The sequence below is a fragment of the Pyxicephalus adspersus genome, chromosome 11 (genome assembly GCF_032062135.1).
Source record: "Pyxicephalus adspersus chromosome 11, UCB_Pads_2.0, whole genome shotgun sequence".
In the NCBI taxonomy this organism is placed as follows: Eukaryota; Metazoa; Chordata; class Amphibia; order Anura; family Pyxicephalidae; genus Pyxicephalus; species Pyxicephalus adspersus.
The window spans coordinates 55,226-72,065 of record NC_092868.1 but is presented as its reverse complement, the minus strand read 5'-3'; the positions used below and the strand labels follow the sequence as shown (position 1 = coordinate 72,065).

General features: G+C 38.3%; 1 protein-coding gene across 7 annotated transcripts in view; it reads right to left on the bottom strand.

Moving 5' to 3' along the window:
• LRRC4B (leucine rich repeat containing 4B) overlaps positions 1-16,840 on the bottom strand; it is a 57,103-nt gene that overhangs the window by 10,827 nt on the left and 29,436 nt on the right. For 5 of the 7 annotated variants that reach the window (XM_072425495.1, XM_072425502.1, XM_072425500.1 and 2 more), the window contains exon 2: positions 743-806. The gene's annotated coding sequence lies outside the window, so the exon portion shown is untranslated. Of the gene's footprint in view, positions 1-742; positions 807-11,859; positions 11,888-16,840 lie in introns of all 7 variants that reach the window. The other 2 variants (XM_072425498.1, XM_072425496.1) reach the window with 1 other exon arrangement.

The following is a 16,840-nucleotide window of genomic DNA, read 5'->3' as shown; positions in this document are numbered from 1 at the left end:
GCTCACTATATGGCTCAGGCTTGGGGAACCTTGGAGATTCCTCTGATCCAATTTGTTGGTTTATTTCTAGGAAGCATTGTAAAAGCAGTCCCCTAGGGGTATATTTATAAAATGTTCACTGGGTACAAAAAATGTTTTTTGGCCTTTTCAGCATCTCTCTGTCTGCACTGTGGAAAGTGAAAAGATTTCTGATTTAAGTGATTTATCTAAATGTTGTCTGTTGACATGTGACACATAATAGAACTTCCATATAACATTAGGTGAACCAGTGTTTTGGCACCTATACTCAGTGTTAACCTTTCTGGAAGGGGAGGGGATTCTGTGGGAGAAGATTCACCTGTGCTTAACACAACTCTGTAAAGGCCAAACAAATCCATACTAACTTGTGCTAAAGGGTTAATGGCTTCCAGCCAATTTTTACAGCTTTCTGCAGGATCTTCAACCAGCTTGTCACATTTAGAATCTACTGGTAAAGCGTTCATGCCTTTGAAAACTTTGCATGAGCAACCAGAGAACCAAATGAGAAATGCATTTTACATACTGTACGTTTCCAAAGTTTAGCACACAGATAACTGCACAATGGACGTCAATGTATGGAGCTAAATGACGTGTAACTTCAACTGAGGACTGTGTGCCAATGCTGCATTTTCACAATATAGGTATATATTGGAGTATTTTAAATACTAAATCTTGAAAATGAACTTGGACACTAATGGGGCAAGAAAGATGCACTTTTACTTACTGCAGGCAATTCAGCAATGACTGAAAGCTTTTCCTCCATACAGGTATCTGAACAAGTGTCTCTCCTGAAAAACAAAAATACTATTTGTGAATTAAGCCAGATGTTCGTGCAGGTAATAAAACCTTATATGTAATTCAAAGATTAGCAGCAATAATGGATAGATAGGAAAAAGCTTTAGGTGGATGAGTTAGAGAAATTTTAGATGGATGGATTAACTAACAACAAAGAAACAAATGGATGGATGCATGTGTGAATGAAAAGAGAGATGAATAAGTGAATGGACAGAGAGATGGATAATGGGATGGCAGGATATGTATGTTGATGAGTGAATGGATTGATAAATAAGTGAACTGGGAGAGAATGATTGTGTGTGTATATATACTGTTTTGTTCAAAGCATAGTGTTGGCTGCAAGCACTTCAGGTATTTTTTGAAAATAATATAAACCAATATTACAGCACTTTAATACACTGAATACAATACATTGCCTTTGAGTATAATCTCTCACCAGAAGGCATAGACCACTTCAATGAAAAAGATCCAGGAATTCATTCTGCACCATCAATCACTCTCCACTACTATTTGGTCTATACAGAGCTGTATGTAATACAGGGTACATGGGGCAGCAGATTTCCTATTCATGGGTAATGTAAATATGGTTTCCAGTAACCAATAGCAAAAATGCCTATGACCCAGAATAAAAAAAGTGGGGGATATTAAAGAGTGAATATAAGTTTTATTGGCCAAAATGTGCCGGACAGGTGTACAGAGTGGGGCAGAAGGTGCATGGGATAAGTGTAGAGGGTTCAACATGGAGCAGTAGGTAACAGGAGAGGTAGGTTCTACATGGGCAATAAATACAAGAGAAGAGTGTGGATTGCATGTCATGGGACTGGAGGTGCAGGAATGTATGGACGGTTCAACATGGAGCAGTAAGTGCAAGGAAGGTGTGTGGAGGGGACACAAAAGGCGGCATAAAAGGAGATGATGTGCACAAAAAGGGAGAGTATATTGATTAGGGATGTAAGGTTAAATGGGTGCTCTTCTTTCTGTATACACAGGCTGATGAAATATAAAGGGGAGACCAATTGGAGAGCTGGGGGGAACCTCAATAAACCTGAGACAGAATTCCCAAAGTGATAGTGGCAGGGGACATGACAAGAACACTGTATATGTGCAGATCAGGGTGTTTCCCATTAATATATTCAGATATCTACTATGTATTGCCATTTGCTGTATACATAATAGAAAACATATTGGAATAAATTGCTTATGTGTGCCCATTTTTCATTATCCATGTCTGAGAATCTCTTTTGGTGCAAAATAAACACATAGAGACATGGAAGCAATGACAGCTTTGTGGCTTTATGAGAATAAAAATATTTTTTTTTGCTTTTGGCTGATAATAAAATATTTAAAAACATTTGGCAGTATATATAACAGATATATTAAATGTGCCAGCCACATATGTAAAGGGAGGTGGTTTTATGGCTGATAGCATGCACATTGATAATATCTTATGCTTCCATTTTCTTGGTAGAAGAGAGAATAAGACACAAAATTCCCAGAATGAACACCTAAGAAACGGACATATTAAGTGCACATTAGTTTAAGCTTATTAAAGCATTGTTTGTCAATGAAATGCTGAAACAGCAGATTTAAATAGAGGCAGAAATAGTAATGCAGCAATGAAGGTAAATGGCGTTCAATACATATTGATGGAATGTGAGCGGAGCCTGCACCCGCTATACAGCTGAGATTCACGTGACATCACAGAGGAAGCGGAGAATGATGTTCTCAGTTGCCATGGCAATCTCCATAGATACAAGTATGTTCTACATCCCTGCAGGATGTCTTTTCAATAGGATTCTGCTTAAAAATCCAGTCTAGAAGGAGAGAGGAGGAGTGTGGGTGGCTAGTCAAATATATCCAGATAGGCGCTGCACAAGCAATGATGTCCGCAATGCTTTTTACATGATTTTTGCAGAGATGAAATAAAAGAAAACAAGTCATTATTAATAAAATATCTAATAAAGAGCAAAGTCCTAATTTTGTCTACAACTTTTCATCTTTATGTTCACACCATGAAAAGAATGTATTTGGCAGTCTATGCTTTTTGTTACGGAAGTGAAAGGGAGGTTTTACCAGGACATTTATGTACAACAGCATAACAATCATTATATATACATCTTATTAACCGTGCAAATTGCTTTCAGCATCTAAGGGTTTTGGACCTTGGAGATAAATTGCAAATATAAAAAAGTTATTATCATTATTATAACTTTGTGGATTCTTCTTGCTATTAAAAAAGATTCAGCAGAGGTAAATGAACACCTTTGGTGTCTGTAATATAAATGTATAGGGAAAGCTGTCGGCCTTCTGTGAAGGTTTTATAGCAGTCGGCACCTTTCCTGAGAAGATTCTTCTTTCTGTACTGGTGACCGTTGTCCAAATCCAAAATTTTACAGAAAAAAAAGGAAGGGTAAATCATCCAGAGACAACTATTTCAGCAAGAAATTCCCCTTTTTAATGAGATTTCTTCACAGACAAGAGGTGAAAGAAAATCTGTTCAGCGGTAATTCAACAGCACAAAACACTGCCAGAGGTTTTAAAGTGGAACATAGCCTGTCCTTTCTGCAATACCAATATGTCTACTCATGATGTTTTATTTGTAAGGTGAAGTTCCACTTTTAGGAATACACGAGTAGACAGGTCATAATTGGAAAGAGACAGGAGATGTCCCTGCAATATAAGGCCTCCTACCTGCATGATAAATCCGGGTATCTGGGCTAATATAGCTCAGTATTAGCTTTGGTTGCCAGGATTGCCACAGATTCCCCTGCGCATGCTAGGAATACATGGAGTCCCATTCACCCATGAGGGAATTACATCATCCCAGCCAATCAAGATGGCCGAAGATCATTGACGGGCAGAGAAGAATGAAGAAGATGGTGGTGCCCTGAGGAATAGGTAAGTATCACAAGGTTTAATTCCTCTTTAATTCTTCCCTGCTTTATCCAAAAAATATTTCTTTGGATATACTTTGATAACACTGGAACAATAATGAAAAATATCAGAGACTTATAATAAATAATAATTATTATTACACAGAATTTTTTATAGAGCTGACATTACACAGCGCTTTACAAAGTCCATAGTCATGTGACTAGCCGTCCCCCAAACAATCTCACAATCTAATGTCTAGTCTAAGGTCAATTTTGGGGGGAAGTCAATTACCCTTTCTGCTTGTATTTTTTTTTTGAATGTGGGAGGAATCCCACACAAACACAGGAAGAACATACAAACTCCTTGGAAATAGTGTCCTGGGCGAGTATCGAACCTTGGACCTAACTCTGCAAAGGCCAGTGTGCTGAGCCACCAGAATTCATGTATGAAGCTGGGTTGGTAGCTAACTCTGGTAGCTGAGTAGGCAGTTCTGCTAGTAGTGATGAAGGAGAGACTATTCATTTTCTTTATGGTTGAAGTACTTGTGTTTTTCTCAATTCAACCAGGTCAATATGTATTAGAGTGGCTAGAGGTGGCTAAAAATATTGGGTTAACTAGCCCTGACTAATTTATGTCAGTGTCACCTTACCTCTGCAAACCCTTGGTTAGATATTAGACTCGTGTTAGAATATTTTGTGTGGCTGTTAGTAACAACAATGCTCCTGACTGCACTACAAAACAATTTATATTAAAATATGCTAAAAGGCAGAAATTGAACTTATTAAGGTCACTAGCCCGATATGCTGGCTCAGAAACCTATGAGTTCATTTTATAATACACACCTTATAGAACAAGGAACAATCCAGATTGGCCATCACCATAATTTCTAGTTTCTAGTGTACAATCAACACTACAATTACGTCAAGGCTTTCCTTCCCCTGTATCGGTAGCTCTGTGGACAATACCTAAAAGTTCAGCTGTGAGAGATGGTATATAATGTTTGACACCTATTGGGTCACTTTGGTTCAATTTGGCCAACAACTGGACACAAATATAACATAATTCTATTTCAATGACACTCTATATATAGAAAACTGTACCTCCAACATGGCTGACCATTGGACACCATCATAATTCAATTCTATTTCACTCTGTTCATAGAACATGACATTCCCACAATGGCCAACCACTGGACACCATCATAATACAATTCTGTTACTACTAGGCATGATTAAAAATACACTATATAGAAAGAATATAGCCAATGATGAGATGCTCATCATACAATTTATCACATCGTATTCATAGAATACCATACACCCTTACAAAACCAACATCTGGACATGACCAAAGTTATACTCTATACATAGAACACTACACATCCAACAAGGAGACCACTGAACAACATACCAGACTTCTATTACACTCTATACCTAGAACATTACATCTGCAACATTACCAACCACTGGACATATTCATAATTCAACTCTATTTCACTCCATACAAATAACACTGAAGCCCTAATTGACTGGCCACAATCATAATGTAAACCTTTTGCATTAGGCCTGGTTTATTAAAGTTACCCAAGGCCTGAAGAGGATACACTACCATTAGTGAATCTGGGTAATTAAGCAAACCTTGAATTGATCTGGTCCAGGATTAAAAACATTTGCTAACATATAGCAAATGACTTTTAAGAAATCCATTCCAGGTTTGCCGGATCACCCAGCTTCACTGAAGAAAGTGTATACTCTCCAGCCTTGGGGCGCTTTACTAATTCAGGTCCATTGCATCAATAGGGCTTAATATGCTAAACTGCCACCAATAAAAAAGATACATTATTCCAGGTATCTTAAGAGGTTTGCCTGTCCATTTTAAGAAATGTACTGATGCATGTTATAAAAATATTCTGAACTTTTAATTTTAGACCATAATGTGAACAGTAGTGTAATAGATATGACATTCATGACATTATTTTTATCCCGGTAATCTCCATAGCACCCCAGCCTGGCTACAAAGGCTTAGAGGAGACTTTGTGCGCTTTTTTGTGTCTTTATATGTTGAAGAAGCTCTTTTTTTATTGCCATTGAAGATATAAATTGTCTACATAGTCAGCCACCTCAGCACCATTCTTTAATATTTTACCATTCCTGGTTTTGAAAACTATTTTTAGTGTTTGCCATTGGACATGAAATTTAGTTTTGTTGATTGTCCTATTATACTCAACAAACTCGTCTTTGGTTTGGAAGAATGGTACAATTATTAAACTCTACATGGATTTCTATGCAATTCCTACAAATTAGGCAAATGTACATGTAGATATTCATGAATACAAAAAGTGTTAAATTGATTACTTCTCCAAGGATCCCCAAGGGTCAGTCCTTGGACCGGTCCTCTTTTCTCTGTACACCTCCTCTCTCGGTAGTCTCATATCCTCCTTTGGCTTACATCTGTATGCTGATGACACTCATATCTATCTGTCCNCCCCTGACCTGTCTCCCTCAGTCCTGGATAAGGTCTCATGCTGCCTGTCAGCCATCTCATCATGGATGTCTGACCCATTCCTGAAACTCCACCTGGATAAAGGGGAACTCCTAATCATCCCCCCTCACATTCCAAATCTCCCTCCGACATATATCTAAGTGTTATAACAGTTATCCCCCCCCCCCCAGGCACGTGTCAATTACAACCCATATTTATTATACAGCTCTGCGTAATATGTTGGGGCTATATAAATACTGTTTAATATTATTATTAATAATAATACCAAAAATAAAAGGACTGTGAGCTATCAATTCCTATTTTGAATGAACTCATTTGTTTGTATCCTTCCCACTCACATACTCCAAGTTTTCAATGTGTTCTCCAGCTCATGCCATATGAGTCCCAGTCCCCTTACAACACAAAATAATGACATAGCACAAGGTTTGCATATATTTTTCAATCACTTTGCTAACAGTGTTCTGCAGAGTTTATTACCTTCTTTGTTTCTATGGTTACCAGCACTGTGTTTCTGCATGGGTCACATTTACTGCTATCATCCATGGAAGGATTATTTGTGATACTTTATTGAATTTACATGGACCCTAAACCCACAGTAACTAGGAAAGACGTCTTGCTCTATCAACCTGCCCCATACAAAGTTAGGTTTAAGAAAAGGCCAAACCTGTTTGCAATGTTTAGATCATTATTAGATGATTAGATTTTATTGAAGGTTTAGTTGAATATTATTTTACAGGCTTCATTTTTGGATTTCTAATAATATGTAAAAAGTTGATAAAGTTCCTAAAAACCTTATAAACCCTTTTAACTTTTCATTGACTTACTTTCCCATAACAGTATTAGGTTTTGTAGGTTTGATCTTAAGTTGACAGGTGCTTGACCTAACGTATTATAATTTTTACCTTTCTGTACAAACCTAAATTTCTGTAAATGCTTAGACAGCAGTAAAATCATCTTGGTAAAAGATGATGGACTTGTTAGAGAGAATGAGTCTGGATCTGGAGTGAGTTTTCTGAAAGTACGTATCAAGAGGAATCTCAGGCCGTTAGTAATTGTAAAATAAACTCTGGTGAACCTCTCTGTATGAGTATCTTGCTCCTCTAACTTTGCCATTCCTGTCTTCCCCAAATGCTGTCATCTACTGCTTTAGTTTGATAAGGTTTTTATTGGTTAGTTCTTTGCCATGGCAGTAGAGTAACTCTATGACATCATTCTCACATATGTATAACTGCAGTTGATTATTAATAACAACCACAGCTTGCTTTGTTTTGTTGATTTCATCATCTGCAAACCATAGAAATTCTGGTGTGATTCGGGGACGTTTTTGTTCCAAACTCCTTTGATATTTGCCTCTTTCACTTTATCCCAAGCATCAGCAATATTTTGATGGCATCATAAATGTTATAATACCTCCAGAACTCCCTTAAGGTCTTCTTATCACATGGGTATCCCTGAAAGCTTTTGATAATGTCCCCTGTATACAATAAGCCTAAGTATATAATAGGGGGGCTTCGACTCCCGGATCCATTGGCTGAAGCAGTGATGTGGTGTTGGGAGGTACAAATACTACTTTACATTGGGTTGCATGTCATTTGAAGAAATCCCCAGAGTAAGTCACCCTATTGACTAAAGTCAGCCTATCCTTCAATGCCTTATATCATGGGGCAAATATGTTCGAAATGTAGGTCTTCTCAGGCATTTTTCACCAAAACAAGCCAGTTTTGTCTAAAAAAAAGTTTGGTCTAGCAAAAAACCTTCTTCATCAATAATATCTTCCAATATTTTGCAAAGGCACTTGGAGTACATACATTGGCACTTGCTGCTTTACCAAATGCTCAGCAAATGGATAATTAAGTTTCATCCCCCTCTGATTTCTTCATAATTTCTACTTTCTTCTCCATGGAAGTGTTTTTTCTTTTCTTTACTGGATCACCAGGACTTGCACTTGAATTGTGTTTCCAAGATATAGTTGCAGTGTAGAGCCAACATAAAAATGTGAACTGTACTTACAGACTGCAAGACAACTGTTACAACAGCAATAAGAGCCGACTTCCTGTAATGAAGTGTACAGTACCAGACCTGGGGGAAGAGGCTGACATGCAGGTTAGGAATAAAACAACCTCCTGTAAAGTACAGCATAGTGATCACTTTGAGGGCAGGCGCACCTCTCGCCAGCAGCGCTTTTCTAGGAGAAGCAAATTTTCTAAACACAGACTGTGTGGAAAGCCATAGGGTACAATTTGGGATTGCCTGTACTGAAAATTCATATAGGTTCAGCAAAATATTATGACACTTTTTAAATAGGTACATGCTTGGTTATAAATGTTGAGTAAAATGTATAAAGATTACATAAGTCAATTCAGACCAACCTGATGTAGATGTCAGAAACGTCAACCTGGAGTAAAACTAGTAGATTATTTATAAGAAATGCTTTCCTGACATTTGCTGACACTCTTATCCTCTAAAAGCCTTTTACTGATACACCATGGGAAATTCTGTAATGTCTGCTACATAATCATGTGACAAAGCAGTTTTCCAGATTCTTCAAATCTGCTCATTTCCATTAAGTAAAACATTAGGTTTTTATGTTGCATTGGTGTTACATGTTTCCATGATATTTTGCTGGTACATTATGTTTACTGCTTTATCCTAAATTCAAATTACCATGGGTACAGAGAGGGACATGTCATTATTTGCTGTTATTCCAGTATAATTACTGTGATCTTTTGAGCAAACATCAGGCATAAAGACATAGATCAAGTTTTTATGTATCCTTTTACGGGTACATTTAAAGACTTGAAACATTAGTAAATGTATGCTGGACTGAAATATCAGTGAGGGAACTGTTTAAAAGAATTTCCAGAAGCATGACTGATAAGAAATGAATATACCAGGTATCTTCATACCAAAGAAGAGACGCGGGTTGTTCCCAGTTGCAAAGTACCAAGCAGATTTCAGTCAGGCATTTGAAATGAGAAAATCTTACCAAAAGACAATAGAAGGTGGTCACTGAATACAAGTGAGACTCACATGAAAGAGTTCAATGACACATTTCTGTAAACAAACTTAGAAACTGGAATATTGTCAAATGTCTAAATCAAACATCTAAATCAGTTTGTGAAATTTAGGGCAAATTGAAAAGAGTTTGTTCAATCAGATTGTAATTTGCATTTGAAGACTTGGATAGACTTTACAAAGTGATTAGGGCACCACAGCACCAATATTTGCTATAAATGACTGGGTCTAATTAATCTTTGAAAGTATTTACTAGTGCAAACTGATATTGTAATCAACTTACACTAGACAACGTGTTTGGGGGAACATGACAGGCTTTTTTAGATGTCTCTATGAAACTGTTGACAATAAATTGCAAGCAGTGGTGGGCAGATGCATGTAACAACAAGGATAGATATTGCAATAAACAATATACATATAAATAATACAGGGAAGTATGAAGCTCATTGGGTAATATAGGCAACTAGTGGTAAGTGGAACAGAACAATTCCAGTCAGAATGGTCAAGAAATCCATCCAGAGTCAGAACTCAGACTTAAAAGAAAGTTTTGAAATTTTTGTTTTTAGTGAGAAATCACAAAAAATACTTTCTTCAGACAATTGTATGAACCTTGGATAGCATGGAGGCAGTCTAAACCTATTTTTTGTAATTGGTTACCCTCAAATTGTAGTAGGAAAAAAGATGGAAAACATTTCTTTCTCGATCTTGTCCTTAGGCTTTTTTTTAAATACATCTTTCTGTTCTTTGACTGTTCATAGTATGAACTTTGCTTCAACTTGGCCAGATGCATTTTAGGGAAAATGTTCCAAATATGTTATGAGTTAGCATTATATAAAGATGACCCTGCCAGATAGTTTTGAGAAATTTTTGGGAAACTTTTCAGGGTGATTTTCAAATTTTGGGTGATTTTCAGTTTCTTGACCCCAGATTTTTGCTATCACATTTAGTTTTTATGATACCGAGTACCCTTCCATTTTTGTTGACATTTAAATTATGTTGACAATTATGACATCTAAAACATTTGAAAATTAATCAGGTAAGCGGTTAAGGTAAAAATTTAGGCATCTAGCTTTTCCTGGAGTGTTCAGTGTTAGGACAATCCCGCCGGATGCTCCAACAATAATCAGCCATCATATATACATCCCATCTACCCTGATACCATCCTTCCATGACCTTCAGATCTTGGGGGAATCATTCACCTTGCTCATCGCTGACTGCACCAAGGTTTTCCGGGAAGTTACAAAGATGGCTATGCAGAAAATGCACCTTGATGCTCATATTGCAACCAAGCATTTTGTATCTCTCCAAGAGTTTCCGGACAATTTCTGTGTAATTATTTGCTTGTGTGTTTCCAGGAAAGTCCCTGACAATGGCTTTGAATGATAACCAAGCATTCTTTTCCACTTCTGACATTATCCTGATGAAATGTTCATCTTTGATGAGCTGCCCAATCTGTGGACCATCAAACACACCGGCCTTTATTTTTTCAAATGACCGGCTAGGAAATGCCAACATGAGGAACTTGGAACATTCTCCTTCAGTTGGCAAAGCTTTAACAAACGGCTTCATCAGACCCAGCTTCATGTGCAGAGGCGGGAATATAATATTCTATCAACAAGTGGCTCATGTAGAATGTTTGGATCTCCTGGTTTTAGGGCAGATCTTGGAGGCCAATTCCTTTCCACCCAATGCCTCTCACACGCTCTGCTGCCCCACATGCACAGATAACAGGGATACTTGGTGTATCCGCATTGCTGACCAAGAAGGAAGCATACCATTATAAGGTCAGCACAGATGACCCAATTGTGATATTGCAACAACTCAATGACTCTCTTTATGTCTGCATATTCTTCACAAAGAGAAACTGAATGGCCAATTGGGACTGACCCAAATATATTGCCATTGTGAAGGAGGACACACTTTAAGCTCCGCTTTGAGCTATCGACAAATAGTCGCCATTCAGTTATAGATTGGGATTCCCAATTCCTCCATTAAACCAGGTATGTTATGGCAATACACAAAGCCATTGTCAGTCCTACAGTGCTACAGAAATACAATTTCTCTGGTTGTAAAGTACGATACCTTTGTTCCTTTTTCAAGTAAGTTTTTCTCACGCAGTCTTGATGCTCGGAGTTCTTCCATAGTCCCAAATCACTCAACTCATGCTGATCAAATCCCTTACCAACAGAGTCCTCCTTAATTTCAAACTCTTCATCATTGTTGTCACCTGTTCTTCACCATAATCATGTTCTATAAGAGAGGGAAGTGTAACCGGCACTGGGATTTCATCTGAATGAGCCACTGGGCGTATAGCCGATGGTAGACTAGGAGACTCTATGTTACATTTATTTTTCTTGTTATATCCTGAAGTTTTCACTATACAAAAGTAACATTCACTGAAATGATCTCCTGGCTCTCTGCAAACCATAGGTATACGAAATTACATCCTATCACGTGTTCCCTTTGTCCACATCCGTAAACCCTCGACACAATGTTTGCACACCTTATGCAGGGCCCAAGACTTATGTAAAAACTAAACTTTGAAATATGCCAAATAGGCTTTGTCTACAAATGTGCTGATGTTCACCCTTTAAATGGGAATGGTAAAACTGCCACAGATAAAACAAAGTGAATCAGGGATGTTTTGGCACTTACCACGGGAAACAGCAGAGCCAGTCATGATCTAAAAGGAAATTCGTGTGTAAGTAGAAAAATAGATTTTACTTATTCACTACATAGAGCAGCTCACAACCTCTGACCACACTGTCTGCGTGTAAATGAATACAAATCCACGCTACAATAATCACATTAATATAAGCGGTAGAGAAAAAAACCTAACGTGATAGAAGAAAACTACTACTATACATGAATCTACTATATATGTAAAAAATCAGTTAATGTAATATTATACAATTTGTAGAGAGATTTTAGGTAAAGGAACTAAGAATTTAGAATGTGTAACATTTCATTATTAAGTTCTTGGTATAGATCGGGGTGCCCAACCTACAGCCCACAGGCCACATCCTGCCCACAGAGCTGTCAGATGTGGCCCTCTGCTCATTCCCTCTCTGTCCGTTGTCCTGTGGGGGATGGGCATGCGCACCTCCTATGTTTCTGTATAGGATCCGTCTACCAGGAGAGGGAGAGAGAGGGTGTATCCTATAGACCTGTCAATCAGCTGTGGCTGTTCTCCGCTCACATTTTACTATGAGATAATCCCAGCAGCAGCATGAGAGCTGTGTCCATGAAGCTGTCGTTATCCCCATGCATAAACCTTCATATCTTCTACACTGAGTGTCATGTGATATTTTCAGGGTACACAGGGGACACTGGGAGCTGCTACTAAACCAAATTTACACATACCTATTTTCCAGATACAGGATTAGAAGCATAAAATCCTAATAACAGTCAGGAATATTTTCACATTAAGGGGGGCTATTTCAACACCAGGCTCCCCAAATTTAGCTTGCATGTTGGGGACCCCCTGATGGGCCACTCTCATGGCAATGAAAATTAGGGTACTGCCAATTGTCTGTGCGCTGTAGTGTCCTTTGAAATTCACACTTACATTCTGTGAACAGAGGGATTTTGGCAACTGGAGATTTGGAGGAAATGCCTAGTAGGAAATGCCTTTTGTCCCCCCCCCCTTTCCCTAATAAAATGGTATACCCATCATATAATGCCTACCCTGTGACACATAGCTCTATCCCCTTACTCTCTATGAATCCCAATTTTTCTGTAAGAAAAAGGAAATGTAACTGCAAGTGGGAGACTCTTATGGCTAACCTAAAATTTCATCACTATGGTGCCATCACAAGATATGAAAAACTATAACTATTATACCGTGCTACCCTGTCACACATAGATGGCCGCTTACCTTCTGTGGACCCCAATTTCTCCTTAACAGTACAGAAAGAGAAATGTATGATAAGCAGGGGACACTTATGGCTACCCCTCCATTAAAATTGTATCACTCTTAACATACCATGGTGCCCTGTCACATATAAATGTCCACTTATGTTCTTTGAATCCCAATTTCTCCAGAAAGAGAAGCTGTAGGTATATTAAAATATAGGATAAGTGGGGGACTCTTGTGGCTAACTCACCCCAAAATTTTATTGCTGCAGCTCCATCACAGGATAAGAAAAACTATAGCTATCATACCATGCTATCCTGTCTCATAGCCAGCCACTTACCTTCTGTAAACCCTAATTTCTCAACAACGGGGAGATGTAGGGCCCTGAAGATGTAGTAGTAAGAACATTTACCCCTTATCTAACTGTCACATAATCCTGACCATCCTTGATTGGCATTTTCCCAGACCTTTGCCTGTCCAGACTACATCCATGCCTCTCAAATTGTTACTGAACCTGGCCTCTCTGGTTTCTGATCCCAGCTTTATCCTAACCTGCCTTAATTCTGTCCTGATCTCTGCATGTTCTGACTCACACTCTTGTACCATGCACAGGTCCTGGTTTTGTAGCTCCCGCCTCTTGGTCCACCATCCCACTAGTGATGGAGGGTTGCGCAGCATACCTAAACTGATTCATGCCATATTGAGGTGGGAAACAGCTTTGGAAAAGCTTTGCCTTGTTGTTTTCAGTGGAGAATTGCACAGAGGAAGAAGATTTAGAAGAAAAGACAACCACAGAGCTATGCTAACAAATTGCCCTGTACAGACGTGTTAGCGCCACACAGGACATTCACTCCATGGGCTGTAAAGGGATATGTACTGGCCCTGGCTGTAGCCATCATTCCAGGTATCTTACATCACATGGACCGGTGACCTTCACATTGCTAATTTCGGGGAAGTGGACACATTACAGCCTGGTTTGAAAAAGAATGATAGCATTATATCTTCCAAAATGGTACCCTCCACAAGTTGTTTAAAAAAGCTAACTGCCACCAACTAGTTTTGCTGCAACTGTAGCTTGGTTAGCAGAGCATTCAGTTGACAAGCCACAGAATGGCTGGGAGCAAACTTATGTTTCCTGGCTAAACATTTGCCAATTGAGGGCTGATAAATACAAGATGAAGAAGAAAAAGGAGGAGGAACAGGAGAAAAGTAAAGGAGAAGTGAAAAGGGCCCTGCCTGTACATCTATAGGGCAAGATACTGCCCTCATGAGGACTGACCCCCATGGACAACAGCAAACGCTGCAAAACAACATCAAGAATACCAGTACCAGGAATTGATTTCATACCCTTTTGGGAAGTGAATGGAGGATGAAGGGGACAAAGTAGGATATGCTTGTCATATAGTAGATGATGCTCAGATTTCGAGTTCCCATCCAAAGTCAGAATAGCTGATATTCAATTCAGAATTGACTCCGATTAGAACTATCTGACCACCACCATAGCCAACCATTTATTTTATTGGAAGGAATCCCTACAAGGCCACAAATTACCCCTATGCTTTTTTAGACATAATTTTTTAAAAGGCAATACTAAGTATGAAAGATTTGCTATAAGCAAGGAACCATTGAAAATATTTTTATATTTTATCTACATTCAAATTTTTTTTTTTTCTATTGGTGATTCCTGATTCTGCACAAGTTAGAACACCTGCCCTGACCATTCTTTTACCCTCCTGCATAGTTTTAGCAGCATTTGCCAGTTATGATTTTATGCCACCATCCCTCCCAAATGGCAAACCACTTCAGCATGCAGAGAGTAAGAATCCTAATCCTATTCCTAACTATTCCTGCTTAAAATGTTGTCCTGTTCCTAGGATAGTGGGGAGAAATGTCTGGCCTAGTCATGTAATCTCCCACAAGAAAAGGAATACACCTGTGCTGCCCCCTGAACGTAACTGTTTTCTGCACTGGCAATTTTCTCTGTATAAGCTGGTGCTGTAGATCAGCATGTATAGTATAAATACACTAAATATACTAATAAATATAGAAATGAATACACTATACATATTACATATACTGTATTACTGTCTTTGCCTGGAGTAGCTGCATCCTTCCTTGTATTGTGTATTAGGTTCTACCTTCTTAGTAGTTAGCTAATCTTTTTTCATGGTACTCTGCTATTGCTTTTGTCGGCACAAACAGAACCTTTGAAACAAATTTAACAGGTAAGGGGAAGGATATAGGAAACTGAAATAGGGGAGAGCACAGAATTTCTGGATAAAAATGACACATTTCTAACCCCAAGTTTCGATTGTAACCCTCTAATTGTTTAAATCTGGCTTTGTACACAGCTCATATCTTCCCTGATAAGTGCACTTTTCTACATCTGCATAGCCTTCATTTACAATACAATGTACACCCCATATCTAAGTTCTCAGCAAATAGCTCATTTTCACAGCATTACCCCAACAAGCATAGCACATACTCACCAGTTCCAAGACAGGACAATGATTCTATTATTCCCTATAGTGCCGAATGTGCTAGGCTGTAGGTGCAAGACTTAGTTGAAACAAAGTCTATACTGTACTGATCCTGGCCAAACTGTACTGTGAAAATCTAGCATTTACAAAGATCTACTGTATCACAATATATGATGTTCATTATTGCAGAATGATTGATTTTTTATACCTCAAAGTGCACCTGTCTTTAAGGGGAATGAAAAAGAGCCACATCTGTCAAGCTTTCAGGTTATATGCCAGGACTGCAACTGTCTTTCTGTCTATCAGTTATAATCCTCCTCTGGATAAAGCTCTGGATAAACATGATTTTTGGTGAAGTTTGGGAAGTATGAGAAGGGACTAAAAAGCAAAGTTTACTGAGGGGGAAATGAAGCTGGGTTTACAAAAAAGGCAGTTATTATGGCACCTCATCTTACCACTCCCTACCACCCTCCTAAAAATAATGGATATCTGAGTTCAACTATGCTAAATGCACTCATTATTATGCTACCCTAAACAGGGGAAGCCCCTTTACAAGGTTTAACTATGGACATATCCTTTTTTTAAATAATAATAAATAATAATAAAAACATTTATAAATCCACCTTATGCTTAAAGATTATGTATCTTTTGTTTTAGGGCATCAAGCACTAGATAACATCCAACTGACTGTTCTTCTTAGCCATTTACCATATACCAGTCTTCACAAGCTTATGTAGCCTATGTTCTTGCCACTTGATATAAATAAAACTTTTGATACTAAATCATAGCAATATCTAAAACATCATTATCACATCAGGAAAAAGGAGAACATTTCCAAGCCTGGATTGACAAAAAAATATAGCAAAACCCATCTGCAACCATGAAGTACAATGGCTTTGATTCCGCAGCCCTAAATATCACCAGAGACCCAAAACATAGTGGCTCTCTTATTTATTTGGACTTGTAGACCATTGACTTCTGAGGTTACTAATTGAAGAAATTCCTAATAAACTGCCGTTATTTCTTATGATATCCTACTTTACCTGTCACATACCTTTTTACCTAAGCCATTTACTTTGCTTTCCAGATTCTCTAGGACCTTAGGCCTATAAGCGTAGCTAGTAAGCAGACCAAGCCTGGGAATCCCTTACCTTTATGGACATTGAGAACCGTTAAAAACTAATAATTGAGATCATTAAAAACTAATAATTCCGACTATATTTCTTGTCAGTCTTGGCAAAGCAACTTTTCTTTTCATCTCCTTCCCTTGTCGACCCTCAACCCCTCCAAAACCTACTTT